General features: G+C 39.3%; 1 long non-coding RNA gene across 1 annotated transcript; it reads left to right on the top strand.

The window, feature by feature from the left end:
• The first annotated feature begins 532 nt into the window (after window positions 1–532).
• LOC113060442 (uncharacterized) lies at window positions 533–7,505 on the top strand. Its single transcript, XR_003278250.1, has 3 exons — window positions 533–643; window positions 6,078–6,197; window positions 6,783–7,505. It is a non-coding gene; the product is annotated as an uncharacterized LOC113060442 (long non-coding RNA).
• The last annotated feature ends 14,389 nt before the right edge of the window (window positions 7,506–21,894 follow it).

Raw genomic sequence — 21,894 nt, 5'->3', positions numbered from 1 at the left:
TAGTTTGTAATATAATTTTCAGTTTTATATATATATATATCTTTTCCTTTTTCAACTGGAAAATAAGTGTCCCATTCCTGTGTTTGTTGGTTTTAGGAAGCAGATGATATGAATGTCTGTTTCCACACATTCAGGGGAAGTTGTGTGAAGTGTATGTATAACTCCTGCTGGGGAATAAAATGCATGCAGATGTTTGTATATATTTGTATTTTTTCTCTTGTCTTCTTTCAGTGAGAGGTTGTTTGAGAGTCTGTGCTGGTTCCACTGGGAATGTGAAGTGTGTTTGTGTTCGGTGTGATCTTCTAAACTCAGGGCTGTTTCTGTGTGTTATTGCTCGTGTGTTGTGCGGATCTTTTGTGAAGTAGCTGCTCCGACATTCTTTCATTATCTGGAGCAACAAAGAAAGTCTTTTGTGTGCAGTTTTCCTGCAGGCTCCTCCATCCGTCCATGACTTACTACTGTCCCCTGCTGGCCGTCCACAGCACTGTACAGGACCCCTGCTCTGACCCGAGTGTGTGTGTGTGTGTGTGTGTGTGTGTGTTGAGCTGCAGTCAATGTGTCTGGGGTAACACACACTGGACTGTGTTTGTAATTGTGCTAACACGCTGAGAGGAAGAGCTGCTCCGAACACCTCGTTCTCTGGGTAAATATGGCAGATTTTGTAAGATGATGTGCATGAATGTGTTTGTTCTCTGGTGCAGAGTTAGCTTTGGATCGATCATTAATGTGTCTTCATGTGCAGCTCTTTGTGCTGTTATTATTGCCTTCTCAGGGTGTTTCTGCGGGGGGTTAAACGTCTCGGCTGACAGTTCACGGATGTGCAGTCAGGTTACTCATGTCAAATGACCAATTAAAGGGGCTATAGAGGATGGCAGGGCGGTCTCTCACGGGACACCAATCAAACGAGAGCTCTATCACTCAAATGTAAACTGGATTCATTCATTAGCCATTTCCCAGCCCTATCATTATTCATTACACACGAGCACAGAGAGACACACACACCGTTCAGCTGCACTGCATCACATTCACTGTGACAAGATATTATTCTAATGATTGTTATAGATGCATTTGTAGCATGCATTCTGAATTTAATAAAAACTCAAAAAAAAAGAAAAGTATTGCTTAAAAATCCCTCAGAAATTATCTTTTTAAACCAAATCCTAAAAGTAATGTCACAATGTGTTTAACTGCAAACATATGAAATAATATTATGCACATCTCATACTGAAGCACTGCAATTTAACACATTTATTTCAGTTTATAGCATGCACTCATGATTTTGTATGAACTATAATTACATTTATATTATTTAAAGATCCCTGTGGACTTTTTAAGGATTTTTTTGAAAACGAAATTCCAAAATTAATGTCAATATGGGTTTTACTATATAAATAATTATGAATCTGCACATCTCTTAATACTGAAGCACTGCAATTTAAGGCATTATTTATTTGTAACAGAAGTGAGTGTGTGTGTGTGTGTGTGTGTGTGTGTGTGTGTTTCACCTCCTCTAACACACACGTCTTTCTCTCATTGATCACGCGGGTGAAGATTAGCATCCCGAACCTCAGGAGTGTGTGCTGATCAGTGCTTGACCTCTGACCTCACACCTGCTGCTTAAACACACTAATAGCATTAAGTCATTGAGGCTGTAAACGCACTAAACATCTCTGCTTCAGAAACATATAGAAACACACACACACACACATCGGTGTGCAGTGAAGCGCTGCTGAGTGTTGATGAGCAGAGTGTGTGTGTGTTTCTATATGTTTCTGAACAGACAGAGAAGACGCTCTTTTCTAGATTTGTATGTACATGCTTGTATAGTCGTGTCTTGGCTGTTTTTGAGTGGCTTGTTGAAACAGTGCTGTCCTTCTGAAGGCGTCTGGTGTGCCGTGGAAGCAGAAACAATGCTGGGCAGTGTTACACTAACAGAGATATATGTGCATCTAGAATTACACAGAATTATGACACAATCGCTGCATGATTTACAGTCTGTCAGAGGACAGATATTACAATGGGAGCGTTTGTATCCCATGATGTGACGTGTTTCTGAATGAAACAATGCAGGGTGGGACGGAGACAGTGAATACAGTCAGGTTTTAAGGCTGTTTGTTGGTCTATATTTAGATTAGCAAATGTTGTTAATGTTATTAATGTGTGCATGTGTGTTTGTAGCTGTGCTGAAAGTGTGATGGAGTGTGTTCATGTCTGGTTTATTTTAACAGGTCATAGTATCTGATCAGACGATTGTGGGACTGTAAGTAAAGTCTCCTCTGCTCAGCAGAGCTGCATTAATTTGATCAAAAATAAATAAAATAAAAACAGTGGAATATTATTCTGTAAATCATCTGTTTTCTGTGTGAATCAGTGTATTTCTCTGTAATATATTTCTGTGATGCTCCGCTGTATTTTCAGCATCATTCCTCCAGTCTTCAGTGTCACATGATCTTCAGAAATCAGAATAATATGATGATTTACTGCTCAAGACACATTTCTGATTATTATCAATGTTGAACACAGTTGTGCTGCTCAATATTTTTGTGGAAACTGTGATACATTTTATTTTCCAGGATTCACAGATGAACAGAAAGTTCAGAAGAACAGCATTTCTTTGAATTATTTGAAATTTTCTATAATATTATAAACGTCTTTACTGTCACTTTTGTTCAATTTAATGCATCCTTGATGAATAAAAGTATTAATTTCATTAAAAACCCACATGTGAAGATCATGAAGGTTCTGACACACTCCATTAATTGAGATCTGAATTAAACCGTTGTATTTTCTGCACTTTTGGAGAATGGTTGACTTGTTGACAGTGTCCAGATACGAAGCTAATTGTAAAACGAATTGTGCTGTCACTCTTCAATAGATACGTACATCTAATTATCCACACCTGCTTTATTTTGATCATTTATAGGACTCCATTTACATTTCATTATCAGAACCCAATATTGAATTGAATTCAAATAAACAATCTGACTGATAAAAGCAGCAAACGTCAGATCCTGTCAGACGTGAAGATGTTTCTGAAGAGCTTCTTCATTCGATTTGAGTTTCAATCTCAATTCTGCTGCAGTCACACATCTGTCACTATTATAATGATCTTCCACATGTATCATTATTATTATTATTAAAGTTAAAAAGAGGATGCTTTGTAAATAGATGTTTTAAATAGATATAACACAGCGTGTAGAAATAGCAATCCATTCGTCCACAAATAGTCCTGCATTTCATCTTTCAAAGGCTAGAAATGAATTTTTTTTCCACACAAAGGGAAGCACATCTAAATTTAGGGATGAATCATTTATTCTTCTGATTGTAAAAGAAATCCAGCAGATGAAGAGATCTAGAGGAACGTCATCTCAGGTTGAAATCAAACCCAGTCTAAAAATACTGCAGCGCTCTGACCATCATAATAAACACACACACACACACACACAGCGTTAAGAGTGTGAGGTTTAATGAGTGACACACACACCACAAAGCTTTCTTTCCTCTTCACACAGGCCTTTGTGTGTGAGTGAGCTTGACGGCGCTCTGTGTCTGAAACCTTCCCCGTTACATCACAAGCTGTCAAAGCCTCTACCCATAATGCTCTTGTGCAGCTCAAACTGCTCGGTGTTGTTTTCTCCAGCACTGATGCGTTTGTGCTGATTTTTGCTGTGAAATGTGCGACCAGATATACAAAGGAATGCATGATGTTTATCTGCAAACGTGTGTGCTTTTCACCTGCGAGCGTGCACATGATTGCTCAGACCTTCCACACGGCTGAAAATAAGATCAAACAGATCAAATCACTAATGAAGAAATCAAAGGAAAACTCTTGAGTTGTTTATTAGTTTATCTTTAAATCGATAGTGGTTTTAGGTTCATAAATCTTTTTTTTTTCCATTGATTGTAATTTTTTAAAAATTTAAAATCTATTTTATTATTATTATCTTTACATATGTTTTTCAGTGATAAAAAGCATTGAGAGCTCTTAACTAACCATAAAAAAAATATTTCACTGATGTGCACTCACATGTCACTCTGGTTGATATACTGAATACTGATTTTATATTTGTGATGATTTTTGCTGGTGGTGTGAAAATAAACTGTGTTTGGAAAATTACAGTCATTTTGAGAAGTGTAAAAAGAGTGACCAAATGGACAAATTTAACTTGTAAATACATTTGGACACAGTTTTTACCTACAAACATGCATGTTAATAATTACAATTATTGTAAGGTGCATTCAGAATTAGTTTGGCTTTCACAAGCAAGCATCATTTTTTATTTGACCTATGCAAATCCTTTTAGCATGCAAGTACAAAGAATGATAAAAATAAGAAATATATCCAGATTTTTGCTTCATTAAGGATATTCTACTCATATTGTTTTCTCTCTTGGATGAATCCCTTCTGCTTGTCTTGGTCTCATCTTATTAATATTAAAAGCATGCAGTAATGTGAAAGCACATGGCACATTTCTCCAGCTCCTCGCTCAGGAAGCCTGATTTCCTGACGGCTCTTAACACATGTCAATATGAAAATAAGAGGTGTCAGAGGATAATGGTCAAGGAGGAAGAGCGGGACGTCCACGTCAGGTCTTTAAGAGCCGCCGGCTCCTCTAATGGAGGCAGAAAGTGGCCGTGTCATTCCTGTCAGCATCATGTGTTTTAAGCCAGCCAGGCCTGTAATTCTGTGCCATTAAAAGTGGGGAGGTGAGCGGCTTCCCAGCGGTGTCAACAAATGCCCTCCTCCTCAAGCCTGCTGCTGCACACATCCTCACAGGAAACCTTGTGCTCGGCGTGGAAACATAACCACTGGTTGTGTCACTCCAGCCGTCACCAAGTCAATCACATCACACAGGTGGAATTACAGAGCCGTCAATGTCACCCGCTGCACAGACGACGCTCCGGAGGAGCGGGACACTGTCCTGCTGTTATACACACACATATACATATATATAGAAACTGAACTAAAACCTAAATAATAATACTTATATTATAAATAATATCAAACCTAAATAGTAATTTATATATACATATATAAAAATGTAATATAAATTACAAAAGCACATAAAAAGTAATGAAAATAAAACAATTGAAAACTGAAAAGAAAAACGGAAAAAAATTATTGCATAGATTTTTATTTTTTTATTTTTTTGTCAGCCACTTCTGTTTTTTTTTTTATCATTTTCACAAAACTGAAAGTCATTGCTTTTAAACAAAACAAACCTGTTTTATTTATCTTCATGCATTTATTTTTATCAACACTTGAATGTGTGTAAGTTTCATGAAAAAAGCAACATTACGAACAAGCTGAGACTCGGTCCGGCTCAGATTCAGACAGACGATCAAAAGATAGCAGATCATATCACTTCTGATCTTAAAGGATTCGTTCACTTCCAGAGTAAATATGTCCTGATCATTCCCTCACCCACATGTCACCCGCGATGTTCAACTCTTCAGTCGCAAAGAAATTAAGATTTTAGAGAAAAACGTTCCAGGATTTTCCTCCATATAATGGACTTCAGTAGGATCACTGTGCTGAAGATCGGATCGCAGTCTCAGCGCAGCTTCAGAGAGCTCTACAGCTGAGGAATAAGACTCGTATCTAGAGAAAACATCACTCATTTACTAAAAGAAAGACATACAAATAAACATTTATATACGTTTAACCACAAATGCACATCTTGTGCGTCGTGAGCTAGTGAAAGACAAACTTTTGTGGTTAAGAAGCATATACACGTTTATTTACTTTGTAGAAAAAATGCCCAATAGTTTAGATCAGACTCTGGTATTGTGAAGCTGAAGAAGCTGAAGAAAGAAAGACATGAAGATCTGGGATGACGTGTGGGAGAGTGAATTATCAGGATATTCTCATTCTGAACGTGGACGACTCTTTTAAGATCTTCTCACTTGTCCATAACTAAACTGAACTAATCCAATAAACGAACAGGCTTTCACCCGGATGCTCTCTGCGGCTCCATGATGATGATGATGATGATGATGAAGGTCTGATGTTAAAAACACGTGTTGTCTCTCCTCACTGGGTGCTGTAGTGTGATCCGGGCTGTTTTATGCTGCAGATAAAGATGAGCGGCGGTCTGTCAGAGACACCTGCGGGGGGCCTGTCACCCAAAACTGTGCTGCACAGAGAGATTTAGAAATGGGAAACACCTGTGACCGAACGAGGCCGTGACCAATGGGTGAGGAACGCACTGAACCTCATGTGTTTGTCCTGTAAACAGTCCAGAAACAGACAGTTCACCGAGTTCTCCAGCTTCTCAAAGCTCTGCTCAGATACGAGTCGAGAGGCTCATGGATGGTGCGCTGTTTGTGTGTTAAGAGATGGATATTAGTGATACATTTAGCATTTTACACCTTGCCATATTTGATGAGCTCCGTGTACCAGAAGCTTTCATTCTTTACATAAATTAAATCTGTTCATTGCATCTTTTTCATATATTTTTTTTTTAGGTTTCAAAGTTTTGGTTTAATAGTCTTCCAAAGGAGGGCCAGAAATATCTCAGGTTCCAATAAAAGCATCTCAATTTGTGTTTTGAAGACGAATGGACGTCTTATGGGTTTGGAACAATATTAAGTTGTGACAGAACTTATATTTTTGGGTGAAGTAATACTTTAAGGAGCTTAATTAAATGTGTTGTGCATTGCATGTTAAAGATGAATTGTGTATGTTGTGCTTTACCATATTTAATAAGCTCAGTGTATGTGCATTGATCAGTTTTAATATGTGAATGCATACTTAATTAAATCTTTTCACCACATAACAGATTAATATGGATTACTTCAATAAATCCTTCAAGAGTCAATGTTTTGGTGTAATGGACATCTGATGGAGAGCCAGAAGTGTCTTCATCCGAGCGGATCTCAAGGTTGTGTTGCAGGTCTGGGCTGTTGCAGGTTTGTTTCGGTGCAGTTACCTCACTGTCAAGCCAGAACACATCAGGGTTTGTGGGAACTAGTCAAACATCCCACGACAAAGCCCACAAACACAGACTGAACATGTTCAGTGGCTGAAAACAAACAGCATCAGGGTTGAAGTGTGAAGGAGGCTGGCGTGTTTTCCCCGTCGGGGTGAAGGTTATTGAAATAAATACTCAGCTCTGTATCTGAATGCTGCAGTGTTTAAAGATGGTGTCAAACAAATGTCCTCCTCTCCAGATGAGTTTATCAAAGCCGTCTCGCTGGAGGACACTGTGATTAAAAACACTGGTGTCCTCAGCAGGCCCACCCGCTTCAAAACCCAGCGCTGCCTTTTCACATGAACGCCAAGAAGAGAGGTTTTCATCTTCCCTCAGTGATATTTGAGGCTTATTTTCTGTGTGGTAGCACAATCTTGTGAAGTGTTTGTGAACGCCGCACATCCAGTGATGTATTACGGCTCAGGCTTGTAGAACTCAGATTACAGATTCAATTTCACATGTTGGATGAAATAAATATTTAAAAACTTTTGTAAGTGGGTCGTTACTCACTAGCCAAGTTTCCAAAATGAAAATGCGTAAAAAAATAAAAATAAAAAGTTTTTTTATTCACACTGCTAAAAGCGGTAACCTGCAATTGCTATTACGATATGCTATTTCTGCCAAATTTAACCCAATAAATTAGTGTTGTTGGTATATATATGTGTGTGTGTGTGTGTGTGTGTGTTTATATTCATATATAGGTTGGTGCAATGATATATATATTTTTTTTTTTACTTGAATTAAACTAGTTAACCATTTACCACTTTTTGCAATGCAGATCTACCGGTTTGCAGTGGTCTGCAAAATGATTTCGGTAGCACTTTATTTTACAGTCCTGTTCCTCATGTACATACTATGTACTTATTATAGTAATTACAATAACTATGTAATAACTAGGTACTAACCCTGAACCTACCCCTAAACCTAACCCTACCCCATGTAGTTACCTTGTGTTACCAGAACTTTCTTAGATAAGTACACTATAAGTACATGTAAGTATATGTACTATAAAATAAAGTGTAACCATGATTTCTCATCTTTAATTTAAAAAAAATCAAAATACTTATTTATGTGTCAAAGGTTAAAGTTAAATAGATTACAAAAATGAGCATTTCCATCATTTCCATTCACTCTTGGATGTAAATGTGGCAGATTATATTCATAGTTTGTTTATCTGCGGTTGGTGACACACAACCCAAGTCTGTAGCATATTTATTGATATTATTTTCAGCCCCCCAGGCCAAAAACAGAAGCCACATTTAGGATCTAACCAGCTTTTTGGTTGCTAAAATTGAATGAAAGCATTGAAACAGAATCCAAATCGGTGGAAATGGAGAAGTCAGAAATCGGGAGAAGATTTGAGTGTGTATGTCCAGTGGAGTGAAGCCGTGTGAATGCAGTCGCTTCTACACAAGCACAATGTTGAGTGGTGTGTGTTTGGAAGTGTGTGATTCGTAACACAACATGAGCACACACCGCAGCACTATGAGTGGACATTAGAGTAAGGTGGTCAGCTGAGCTCCTGGCGCTCGGTTAGCTTCTGTGTTGTTCCTCGTAGATGTCTGCAGCTGCTGGGTGAAGTCTCTTCACACCGTCTCGCCGCTCATGGGTTTCTTCATGTGTTGTCAGACACCTCTAGAACATGGAAATCACTTTCTGCTGTTTTAATCAGACGCGTGCGAGGCCTGCGCTAAAACTTCTGTGACAGCGTAATAACGGTGTGTTTGTTTGGAGTGAATGTGTGCCATTTCACTCATCCCTGTCTCTCTCTCTCTGGCAAAATTAATTACTGTATGTTCTGCTTTATGAGCGTGTCAGAGGGAGATGATAAATGACCTGCAATATCAAGAGATCTCACTGCTGGTGGAAGACAGTAGATCCACACACACACACACACACACACAGACATTAATCAATGGCCTCATATTTGTTATTAACTTACTGGAGGAACGATCGCAGCCACAATGTCATTACCAGCGGAACAGGCCCATAATGGAGGTGAACTTCTGAAGGCCTCCATATCAGATGAGATTACAGAGCGCCGTGTAAATCTCTGCCCTCATTACGCTTTCAGAAGAAAGTGAAACATCACGCCGCGTTACGCTCAAATTCATCTTAACGGGATTTAACTCAGCACCTCGCGGACCCAAATACGGCTGTTTAATGGAGCCGAATATGACTGTTTTATGATCTTTGATGGCTCCACATCCGTTCAGACGAGTCAGTGCTGCCGTCACCCATCAGACCCTCGTCAGGGAGCAGAGACATTCATGTTTGTCTCCTGAAAGCACCTTTGAGGAAGCAGATCGGGAAATAAAGCCACCGATGGCGTCTGCAAACAAAGCAGCATGATAAAGCTGCTGGCGCTGCTGATCTGAGGTCAGAGGTCAGAGAGTCTACCTGCAGTCCATCTGTCAGCAGAAACCAAGAGAAACCTCAGGCTAAAGATGAGCTCGCAGCCTCCGCTTTGATTTTCACATCACATCTGATGATGATCACGAGCCATAAAAGAGATATCGGCAAAATAAAACGGTTAAAGGGGAAGGAGTTTACTGCAGGCCGTGTTACATTTGCTCCGTGCCTGGGATATTCTCCTCTTCATTGATTTTTAGTGATGATTGCCTTCCTTATTCATGGAGAGAAATAATCGGCTTTAGGCATTAATTCATGGCTGTGATTGCACTGGTCAGTGTTGACAGATAATATGATAGGAAATATTATTTTGCCAGACAGTGCCATTAATAAAGCAACAACTAACACTTCTATTGTGTGAAGGACGACGTGTTAACATACTTATAATATCTATATTTATACAGAAACCATAATGTATTATTTATATTTATAGATACAAGTGTGATTAATCTCAAATCTCTTTAACAAAAAATGAAAGGAGTTAAACGGACGCATTATGTTAATCAGACATGAACTGTGTTACACTCGTAGACAGATGCACTGGATGAAGGTTCAGATCACATGTCATTTTCAGCACACTCCACTGAAGACACGTCTGTCCCTCACAGCCTCCTTTTCATTCCTGAAACTCATATTAAATATGTGCATTAAAGTGCTGGAAAGATCGAATTCATGAGATGAACACACATGCAAGTCATAATTATGAGTGGGACACCCAGAGCTTCAGGCGTTTCAGTGAGAAGACACAACACAATCTGAAATTAAAAAATCGAAAAGATATTTTTTGTTTTCAAAGTATGTAAAAAAAAAAGCACCATGTACAAATTGTTATGACAGTAAATTTACATCCATTACCTCCATAAAAATAAAATAAATAAAAAACACACCCAATGCATGTTTTTCTCTCATAATTTTGTATATGTTATTAAAAAAAGGTGTTGAATTTCATCCAAAAAGGTGTATCACCCTTTTCTCTGATTTTGACACACATATGATGTTGTTATTACATAAATTCAAGCTTCCCAGGAGGAACTGAACGCACCATGATGTCTTTCAATCAGGCAAGTTATTACATTAACTTCAACATCTGCAGTTATTCACATATTTGATTAGATTCATAAATGGACATGCACACAGTATGTGGTTGACACAGAAGCTGTTATAGTCCTACAGTATTTGTCTTCACTCTATGCACATCTGTACATCATTTGTCTAGTGCATTTGCATCCCGGTGCATTTTCACTAATGGAAATGTATATTTTTTTGGATTTGCACAGCAGTGTCATGGACATCTCTTTGAGGTAAAGACCAGAGTTCATGACTAACTGTACAGTACCCTGCTCCCATCTGAACCACATGCGTGTCTTTAGTGATGCACAGGTGTATCAGCTCAGGTGAGGATGAGGAGGCCGTTGCTTCATCAGGAAACGCGTCACTGTGCTTGAGGGCCGATCTATGATGCGTGTCCTGCGATCTAAACGCGCGCGCACACAAACCCCTGACGCAAAGAGGAAATAATTAAGGCGAGGCGTTCAGAGGAATGCAAATATTATTTTCCGAGCGGCTGCAAAAACAATAACACACCCCCGCGATGCGATGTGTGCCGCACACCCCCACGAGCCCCAAACAACCCTACCCGCGCGCATTAGCATAAAACATGAAGCACAACAAAATGATTACACCTGACAAGTACAGCCGGAGGAAGAACATCGCCAGTGGCAGCCGGTTACTCACGGATCGCGCAATCGTTTCCCCGGCAAGCGAGCGCTCCGTAAGCGGCTTTCCGAGCGTCGCCGCGCCGCTGCCAGCGATTAAACACGGGCCTTTTGTCGGAGCGCGAGAGCCCTCCGCCCCGCGCGCAAATCCCATAACTCGGCCTAAAATCAGGTTACCCTGCACCTCGCTGATAGGGCATTGTGACTGATATGCTCAAATCGATCTGAGGTTGTTTGCGCGCGCGCGCGGCCGCTGTAAAATCGCGCCTCTGCTGTTTTGCATTCTTCTCTTAAATGTGGGTCTTGTAATGCAATTAAGCGGCGCATGTAAGCCGCCCCCGCATCCCCGCGCTATTGTTTCACACACAAAACGAATTCATCTGCCGTCATTCTTGACGCCAGCGTTTAACCCGCGGTGCGCTGGAATAATTCGGGCAGATATTACGCAGAGAATCGGCTCGCCTGGGCTGTCACCGCCGATCCACGCCACGGTTCGTCTTCAAAAAGATGAGCATCAAAACATTAATATCCTTCTTTTTCATTTGAGTGAGGGATGAAAATCCGTAATGTCGAGCTCTCGGATGAAGGATGCTCCCAGATAAAACCGAGAGAGATTATTGAACACTTTCATATTTCTCCCCAGACAGCTGGAGGAATGTTAATATTTGGCGGAATATTTGCGAGCGCAAACTTCGGGAGCGCGAGCTGATAAGAGCAGACAGCGGCGGCGGGAGTGATCTTGCGCGTGACAGATGGTGTCAAAAACCCCGGTGACGCTGTCACGCTGACAAACTTTTCAAAGGAGCAATATACACACGTGCTGTTATTGAAGTGTGCTGTCCCTGCAGTTACGGAGGAGGAGGAGGAGGCCGCTGAATTATGGATTCGGTGCCAACAAACTTTAAACACGTCACTGCGCCGCTCTATATGACAAGAGCCGAGAGGAAGCGTCACGGAAAACCAACATGTGAAGCGATGTCACACACAGCCTTACGGTGATCTGAAAATCAACTTTGATATGATAATTCCTCATTCCGACTGTTTACCCTGCAATAAAAGGCCTGCATTAAGTGAGAATAGAAACGAGGCTCTAGTTTGGGAAGGAAGTCATCTTCAGCTCACTGACAGAAAGTGCATCGGATCTCAGCAATGCATTAAATAAAAAAGAAAATCTGCAAACTTACTCCACTCTAGTTTCACACAGTGTTTCTTTAACTCACTGTAGTGCGGTTTCACATGAAAGGTCACAGGTCACACTGCTATATTCTCTCATGCTTTCATTACAGATATATATTTCACTTAAATCATTGTTTCCAAGCACAAGCTCTTTGTGATTTGTAATGAGCACATTTGGTTTAATCACTGAAACACAACAGTATGATCTTCTTTCAGTTTAGTACTTAAAACAAAAGAGGCAAATGAAAAGTTTGATAGTAATAGCATGATGTTGACACAATTGAAAACACGCCGGAATGTCTGAATAAAAGTAAATCTGTTTAGTACTAAGAGTTTTGAAAATGTACACCCTGCTTGTGAAAACAAATAAAAAACTAAGTGAGAATAGAAACCTAGTCCCTGCGTAGTTTGGGAACAAATATTCAGTCTTCAGCTCACTGAGAGAAAGACTTTGCATCAGTAGATCGATGCATTTGAAACCAGTCGACAAAAACGGTGCGGTGTGGTGCTCAGAAATCTCTCGGACAATCAGCGGACCTGAAACACACTCATGAAAGCACAGATGCTTCTGGTTTCACACAGTGTTATGGTGCATTATTAACATTCTCAGAGTAGCTGCAAGGGACTCGACTACTGTAACAACAACTACTGTAATCTTGCTGAGAAAGTTAGTTAGGCTGTCAGCACGTCTCATTTTCACATCTCATGGACTTCATCAGTTCCTGCGGCCCATCAAAACCAAACAGCTGCCGAATGTTTGCATTGTTTGTGTTTTTCCTGCTGTATATACAGTAGAAGCTGAAAGTGTTTGCTTTTAATGACCCTACAAGATCAGAATACATTGGGAAGAAGAAAAATCTTACTTGATTAAAGTATTTAACTGATTACTGATTTTATTTAGCAAAACTTCAGCTTATGGAAGATGGGTTTCATATGGAAAACTGCATAGAAAACCAAAAAGCTCATAGGAAATAAAGTACACACTGAATACCAGAATATAATACGTTTTTAATGTTTACTTGGTTTTTGATTACAGCAGTAACTTTTGCACGTGTCATGCACAATGTTTTTTTTTTTGCATGATATAATTTGTCATGTTTCATTGCAAAACATGACTAATCGCATAATACAATTAAACAGCTGAATGCATACATTAGTTTTATACTCCAAATGCAAATACACAGTATGCTTCATAAAAGCAGGAGGATGGAGAGGGGGGTGTCTGTAATCACTGAATCCAAACACACACTGGAGGAATCTCATTACCCCGCTCTACACATCCATTCTGTCCTTATCTGGTTTCAATCAGCGCTCTCTCGTTCCAGCAGCTCACAGAAATGTGCTTCTCTTTGTGTGGATGTGAGCGAGCCGTCGGAGCGATGCGTGTTTGTGTTGTCCGTGGTGCTCTTGGAGAGGTCGAGCGTTTCGATGCATCGGTCAGCACTGAATATAAATGCTGTGGAATGGGCCGCGCGGCTGTTTCTCGTCAGCTCTGTGACATCACCAGATGGATGTCTGCTGTGGGAACGGCCCTCGTCCTCCCCCTCCAAACGGCCCACATGTGAACGGACATTAAAACGAAACCCGATCCGGGCCCTGGAATCCGTTAGGTGCCTTTTTTTCCTTTTCCCTGGTTGGTTTTCCCGTAGGTCAGGGAAAGGTGAGCGGCGACACCCCGGGTGAACCGTCTCTGGAATCCCAGATTAAAAAACGCTCCCAGATAACCAGCAGATCTGGAATTCACAATAACAAGCCGGCCATATATCTACCTGTCTCCGGCCTTCCTCCCAGAGAGGCCACCAGGTCAAAGAAATGGCTGCGTTCCATCAACGTCTCTTTTTTCTCCCAAGGAGTCTGAGAGGGTCAGGAACAGAGTCCTGAAGCTGTTTAACTCTGTCTGTGATGTCTAGCGGTTCAGTCGTGTCTGATACCTGCAGCGGTCACACAACATCTGACGTTAGAAATGCTCATTCTGTCGTCATTTACTCTCCATCATGTCGTTCCAAATGTTTAACCTCTTGTGAAATTCAAAAGCAGCCCGATCTGCTCTTTTAAATATAATGAAAGCAAATTGTGACTGGAAACTGTTCAAAATCAAAATTACATCATCATTTACTCTCCCTCACATTAATCCAAAGCTGTGTGAGTTTGTGTCTTCTGTTGAGCACCAAATATGATCTTTTGAAGAATGTTAGTAACCAACAGTTGCTGGTAGCCATTGACCTCCATAGTGTTTTTTTCCATACCACGGAAGTCAATGGAAGAAAATATATTCTCTTGTTTTGGTTGAGTAAATAATCATAGAGTTTTCATTTTTGGGTGGATTATCCATTTAAGCTTCAAAAATAAATGAATAAAATATGTGTGTGTGTGTGTATGTGTGTGTATAAACTACATGAAATTTAAAGAGCCAGTAAGATGAAAATTCTAAGCTTCCTATCACTGTTTATAAATCCTGTACATTAGGTTTAAATCCATCCCAGGTTAAAAAACATTGTCATTTTGTCAAAATATCATTTTAAAATTACCTCAATTCTCAGAGATCCCCAAACGGTTCGCGCGAAGCTGTTCAAAAGATTCAGTTTCCTTAAACCCCACCTTTCGGTAGCATACTGTGTTCTGATTGGTCAACTGACATAGTTTTGATTGGTTGTTCCACACACAACTTCACGGTAAACAATGCGTTAGCATCTGTTTGGGGTGAATTATGTCTTATTCCTCTCACCGCGAAGCAAACAGTAAAATAAAAAACTTGAACAGTCTCGCTGCTCTTTCTCCTGTGTGTATTCAAGCCGCGCGCTTCAGTTTGAATCTGAATAGCGTTCAGCGCAGGGGCGTGGTCACATTAGATATAATGAAGAGAGACGTGAAAAACAGACATCGCGTTGTTTTCATATGGATTACTTTATCACAGAATATCTGTTAGCAGCACTTGTTTAGTTTTAAAGAAGACATGTCTTTCTATAGATATCTCTCTCATGTCTCTTCGTTGAGTATTCACGGAGTTACGCTTCATTTTAATGACGTGTTTGTAAATGAAGATTAGCGCAGACAGGCTGCAGACAGCACACATACTGATAAGACGCTCGGGAGAAAACAAACACATAACTTCATAATCATACTTCGTGTTGTGATTCGGAGATGCTCGTTGTTCTAAATAAAGTTGGTAATGAACCCTCTTTTATGGCCAAATGCTTTGAAAATCCCGCTGTACTCACCGAGATTAGAAAAGCAGTCATCAGTGAAATGTTGTGAACACAACAAGGATTTGTTGTACTGCTCTGGTATTGTGGTAAAAATGAATTTTAGCCATTGGTTCTTCTGATCTTCATTCTTTGGCAGTGAAAATAAAACAAACTTGCCTTTACAATTAAAAACACACCATCTCCTCGACATGATGCTATCACACCAACCAGAGCGTCTGGGATTGGGGGGGGGGCAGGTCAGAGGTCAGTTTCTCCCAGGACGGTAGGCGGAGATTATTATGCAAAGTGCTCCTAGTGACGTACATAGAGATGGGCAAAAGATTTGAAATCTATAACGAATCGTTTCAGCGATTCAGAGTCGACTCCTTACTTTAGAAGCCAATAACTTTATAAATCGTGTACTTTTTGGTTTAATTACTTTGCACATTGTTTACACTGATGGACAGCTACATCATACACTGTAATACAGGTCATTTTTGATTTCCCATCTGTGTGGCTCTTTAACACTGAAAATTTCCCTTGAAAATGGTCACCATTTACTTTATTCACAATAATTTCATGGAAAAGATTGTGGAAATACTTTATCTAACTCTTTGTCTTTATTTGTACTTAAAATATTAATAAGATGTTAATGAAAACTAAAAACTAGAACTTAAAAAATGAAAACTATATAATAACACATAACTACAAAATAATACTAAAAATGATAACAACACAGCACAATTAGTAAAACATTAATTTAAAATGAAAACTGTCGTGTGTGAGTAAATAAGGACAGATCATGAATAGTTTTCTGGATGAACTGTGTCTTTAAGAAGCAGTTTTCTGTGATTGCAGGGTATTTTAGTCTCTGTTTGAAGAAGTACAGAGTCGTCTCACTCGTTCCCTGCTCCTAATGTCCAGAGATATTTCCGTTTGTCCAGATTATTTGCTTATATTTAGCCCTGAAATCCACGAGAACAGCAGAACATGTTTGCACTGGTGGACTGGATTCATTTCTAACTAATCACAGTTGATATCATCAGCATGAAAACACCCATCAGAGTAGTGTCTTATACACAATATTTGATGTCGAATAATACACAAACTATTTTATCTTAGAGACAGCGATTGGTTTTGTGAAGAATAATAACTGCTCAATATATACTGTAGCAGCGTCTCTCAGATGATGTTTGACTGAGATATAGCACAGCTTTTATTGATCAGCCTGGCCAGAAAATAAGGAGTACATCCCGAATCCTCTAATCCAGCTCTCTCCCACGCATTCAGATTATTGGCTTTCCAGTCAGAAATTGAATAGCAATAAAAACTGACTTGCTGCTTTACCTCAGGTCATAAATTTAGCGTGTATCGACAGACCGCAAACAGAAAACAGACTGCCAGGCATTTCATGATTGAGAGCATTGATTGACAAAGTGATTCATTTCCCAAACGATGCCATTGAGAAACCAAATGACTCTTATTTGTGTTGTTTGTTATTTAAGGTCTGGAAACCTTTTGCCATTTTTAAACCTTCGCTGAAAAAAAAAGTTTATTAATAAAGATGTTTGGACTGCTTTTCACAAGAAAATGCTGTTCTTCAAAATGTCATATTTACTTTCTTTGTGTTCATGTGTTAAAATATGACCAGTGATTTCTAAGTGAAAACTGTGTCAAATGTTATTTTCAGTGTGTAGGCCTAAACAAGTAAAGATGACAGTATAGCTGAAAAATAAAAAGCATAGCGGGAGCTGAACTCGAGAGGTGACTGGTGGTGGTTGGGCTCAGAGGAACACAGAAGAGCTCAATCCGTCTCATCTGCGGCCCAGAGTCTCTTCTCCTCTTCAGCTCTGCTGGCGTTCCCGTGTGCAGCGGGATGCTCTTACTGCTCTGGAATGCTGCTGTCAGTCACCTCCCTGAACAGTACATACAGGGGTTAAACTGGGGGAGCTAAATATTGCCCGTTTGTTCTCCATTTCATGTGTGCTCGGCTTCAGCTTTGGTTTGTTCCATCACATCTCAATAGAGAGTGCACTCGCTCACAGACATCTCCAGAGCTCTTCACAGTGTGCATCTGCAGCGTCTCCCAGTGTGCAGGCACTGAACTTTATTCTCTGCAGTATATTTATTAAGAGAACATGACAATCACTCTTCACAGCTCCTCAATACATGAAACCATATGAATTAAACACAAACACTACATACTGACATAGTACTAGGACTATATTACCCTTGAAATGTACAGTACAGACCAAAAGTTTGGACACATCTTCTCATTCAAAGAGTTTCCTTTATTTTCATGACTATGTCACATTGACAGAGTCACACTGAAGGCATCAAGGGCTATTTGACCAAGAAGGAGAGTGATGGGGTGCTGCGCCAGATGACCTGGCCTCCACAGTCACCGGACCTGAACCCAATCCAGATGGTTTAGGGGTGAGCTGGACCGCAGACAGAAGGCAAAAGGGCCAACAAGTGCTAAGCATCTCTCGAGGAACTCCTTCAAGACTGTTGGAAGAGCATTTCAGGTGACTACCTCTTGAAGCTCATCAAGAGAAAGCCAAGAGTGTGCAAAGCAGTAATCAAAGCTAAAGGTGGCTACTTTGAAGAACCTACAATATTACATATTTTCAGTTGTTTCACACTTTTTTGTTACGTATATAATTCCATATATAATTCCACATGTGTTAATTCATAGTTTTGATGCCTTCAGCGTGAATCTACAATTTTCATAGTCATGAAAATAAAGAAAACTCTTTGAATGAGAAGGTGTGTCCAAACTTTTGCTCTGTACTGTACATTGCATCACATTTGCCAAAGCATTTTTTTTTTCATAAACTCAATGCGCTCATATTAATATTCAGTAATTGTCATGCTGCAAAAATTACAGAAAAAATACCAAAAAATCCAAATATATATGTAGCTTCCAGTCTTATTCACTTCCAGTTATTTACCTGCACAAAAGCAGTCTGTTATGCTGTGTGATTTGTTATATTATTATAATTTACACTGTATTATAAATACACTGTTTGTAGTGCAGTTAAAATGATTTTACTAAGAACGAAACAAAATCTGGGAGACCACACACCACCATAATAGAAATCAACATGTAATGTTTAGTAATCAATCAAAGGTCAAAGCTCATTTTGTAATGTAGATTTCTGAGGGGGCACTCTTGTCATAAATTGATCTATTACTTTTCCTACATAATTTTTAACAAACAATATTGGTAAAATATATATTTGGGAGTCTTAGACCTTTCCAACGATATATAGTTTGTCAAGATTAGATTAGATTTGATTGTAATATAGTATAGTCAACTTAGGCGTCCCGTATACGGGACGGGGTGACAATTAACAGGTTAAAGCACATTGATAAAGTCCAGGTGCAAATCCACGTCTCACAGTGACTCACTGAGACATCACAAGCGCAAACCTTTAACCAGTGTGAACAACAATTTAACAAAGTATATATATATATATATATATATATATATATATATATATATATATATATATATATATATATATGCATATTTTGCAGCAAACTAAAAGTATATTTTATATGAACAGTTTTATATTTGAGCATATCTTGTACCTTTGAGTTTTGCTGCACATCAGAGTTTGTAATGTTTTATTCTCCCGTAGCTGGTTGCTTTGGTTCATGGCTCATAATAGACAAAGACTTTTAAAATAACCCTAAAGAAAAATAAATGTGAAAAACAGTTCCAGAAGCAGCGCTGCTGTAAAAGTGGGCAGCACTAATAATGCGCTCTATAGTTTTAGATGAGATGAGATGATCTGGTGTGTTAAATAAATCACATCTTCCAGCAAGGCCACAGTCAACACCACTATTACAATCTGCTGAAGATGTGGTCATGTGTCTGTGAGGTGTTCGGTGTTCATCTGACTGTGCTGGGTCTGAAATGAGAGTTTGAGCGTGTGTGTGTGAGTGTGTGAGAGAGAAAGAGAGTATGTGTGTGTGTGTGTGTGTGTGTGTCTGTCTGTGTGTGTGTGTGTGTGTCGGCTGAAGGTAATGAGAGGCTGAGCTGTCTTGCGCTGTCATTCATAATCCTCCATGTGTATCGTAGCGCACACACTATTTCAAATTATTCTGCAGAGCTAGTCACTATTTTCCTCCCAACAGAATTAATGAGTTATATTTAACCATGCATACCACTTTAATCATTACCTGCAGCGTGCTCATGTGGAAGTCAGGTGCTCTGAAAGAGGACTCTTTTATACCTATTCAGTGTCACATGGGAATCATTTCTATTAGAGACAAAAGCTCAGCTGTTCAGCTCGTCCTCATGGTGTGTGTGGTTTGTAATCAGGAGACAGTGGACGGCAGCGGGTCTCTCAGACTCTGGTTGAGGACAGATCGTCTGAACACACGCTCCGGTTCAGCAGGATCTGTTCTGAGACTGCCCTGGATGCGATAAATCACTGCCAACATGATCAGAAATAATCACATTTTACTAGATTCATTGTACTTCTGCTTGTTTAAAAGGAGTACACTTTAGCATGCTTTTAAAGAGAGTCCTTATTATGTATTTAAAAGTACAGATGTAAGTGTGAACTGAATGTAATGTTTTCAGATGCTTTAATTGTATATTGTTTACAATCAAACCAAACTGTATTATAGTTTAAATTCATTCTAAATGCAATTAGCTGAACTTTAGAGTGCTTTTTAGGACATAATTACTGTAAGTAGGATTAAGTGCATCTTTATATGTAATTTCATAATTACTCCATTGTTTAAATAATGCTGGATGTACTAACAAACATGATCAACTAAAATATACTTTATTGCCATTTCTTGTATGCAATGTAATTAAATATATTTCTAATTTGTAACATGTTGATGTAGTTGCAGTTTAACTCTAAATGCAATGTTGAATAATGTTGAAAGTTGACTTATACATTCGACTAACTAAAAGCAACTTTGCATCTCCATATCAGCTAACTCTCATGAGAGTATGAGTAGACTGTTAGGTTAGGGAGAGTGCAGAATAAGTTAACATACATGCACAGTTATTTACAGTCTGACCATTAGAATAATGTGTTAGCAAGTCAAGTTTTGCTTATCGTTAGTAGAATGTAGACTATCAAAAGTAAGACAAAGGGTTATTAAAACATAATTATTCTAAATAAATCTCAAGTAGAACAATTAATTTGACATTATTACAAAGTGCACTTTTAAACAAATGTACTTAAAGGAGCAGTTCACTTCCAAAATAAAAATGTCCTGATAATTAACATTTGTGGTTAAAAAGTGTTTTTTAAGAAAATGATCAAACTGTTAAAAAAAAGTCCATTATGTGGAGAAAAATTCTGGAAAGTTGTGCTTAAAAAAACTAATTTCTTTGCAAATGTAGAAAGAAAGACATGAACATCTTGAATGATATATGGGGTGAGTAAATGTACATGTCATATATATTATATTATCTGCAAGTACAGTAAAAAAAAAAAAAAAAAAACACTTTCAAGGTGCACATTCAGTACAATGAAGTGACCTTCACAAATGTGGCCACAGTGGAAATGAAGACAAAAATTAAATCAATCCTCCAAAGGTGAACACATGCTTGCCTTTCTGAGGGATTGATATAATTAGCCAATTTTTAGGGGTTTATAAGTTCCCCCAAAACCTTTGGTCCTGTTTTTCTCTATTGTGCCTTAAAAAGTAGTCTATCACATTATTACTTTTTATGGAAAGTAATGTTTTACATAGTTTTGAATGACTTTAGGACTGGGCTTAAACAACCTTTCGTTTCTCTCTGGATGTAAAGGTAGTTTTGTCACGTCATGTTGAATCCCTGGCTTGCAGTGACCACGGGTTTTCTGTTGTGTTTGTCAGTGAGTAAAAAAAAGAAGAGCATTAATGCACATTACCTTTTTGGAAAAGTATATGGTGTAAACTTAAAGGGCAATGCAACAACTGTGTTCAATGTGAACACTTCAGGCAGAACTCAATGAACAAAGAAACCATTGTAGGTAATAACAGCTCCCATAGTTTGGACAGTATGCCTAGTACTCAATATGTGCACTCATGTAGTTTTCTCCCTCTGATTTGCCTGTTGAATCCTCTCAAGGCTCTTTTACACACCAGATACAGACCTCCCCTTTCACCCCATTATCAACATCCCTGGCTTTACATGTCTCCGGGACCCTCGAGTGCTAATGACTCCTGCGGCACATTACTGATGGATGTGTATTTCTAAACAAGACAGATGAGTGCTAGCGGAGATTGATACCCGGACGGCTTCATTCAACAGGCCATCCAGCGGCATGAAGGAGTGACAGCCGCAGCCTCAGGCGCAGGTGAGCTCCACTTCTCAAATCACTCCGACGCATTACACAGCATGTGAGGAACTGCACAGGCCTGCACTCGGTGCATTCCCACATGTCTGGCCTGGATCCAGACCCCCTTCCA

The sequence above is a fragment of the Carassius auratus genome, chromosome 42, assembly GCF_003368295.1.
Source record: "Carassius auratus strain Wakin chromosome 42, ASM336829v1, whole genome shotgun sequence".
NCBI classification, from domain to species: Eukaryota; Metazoa; Chordata; class Actinopteri; order Cypriniformes; family Cyprinidae; genus Carassius; species Carassius auratus.
The sequence above is the reverse complement of the archived record's forward strand: the minus strand, read 5'-3'. Positions and strand labels throughout refer to the sequence as shown.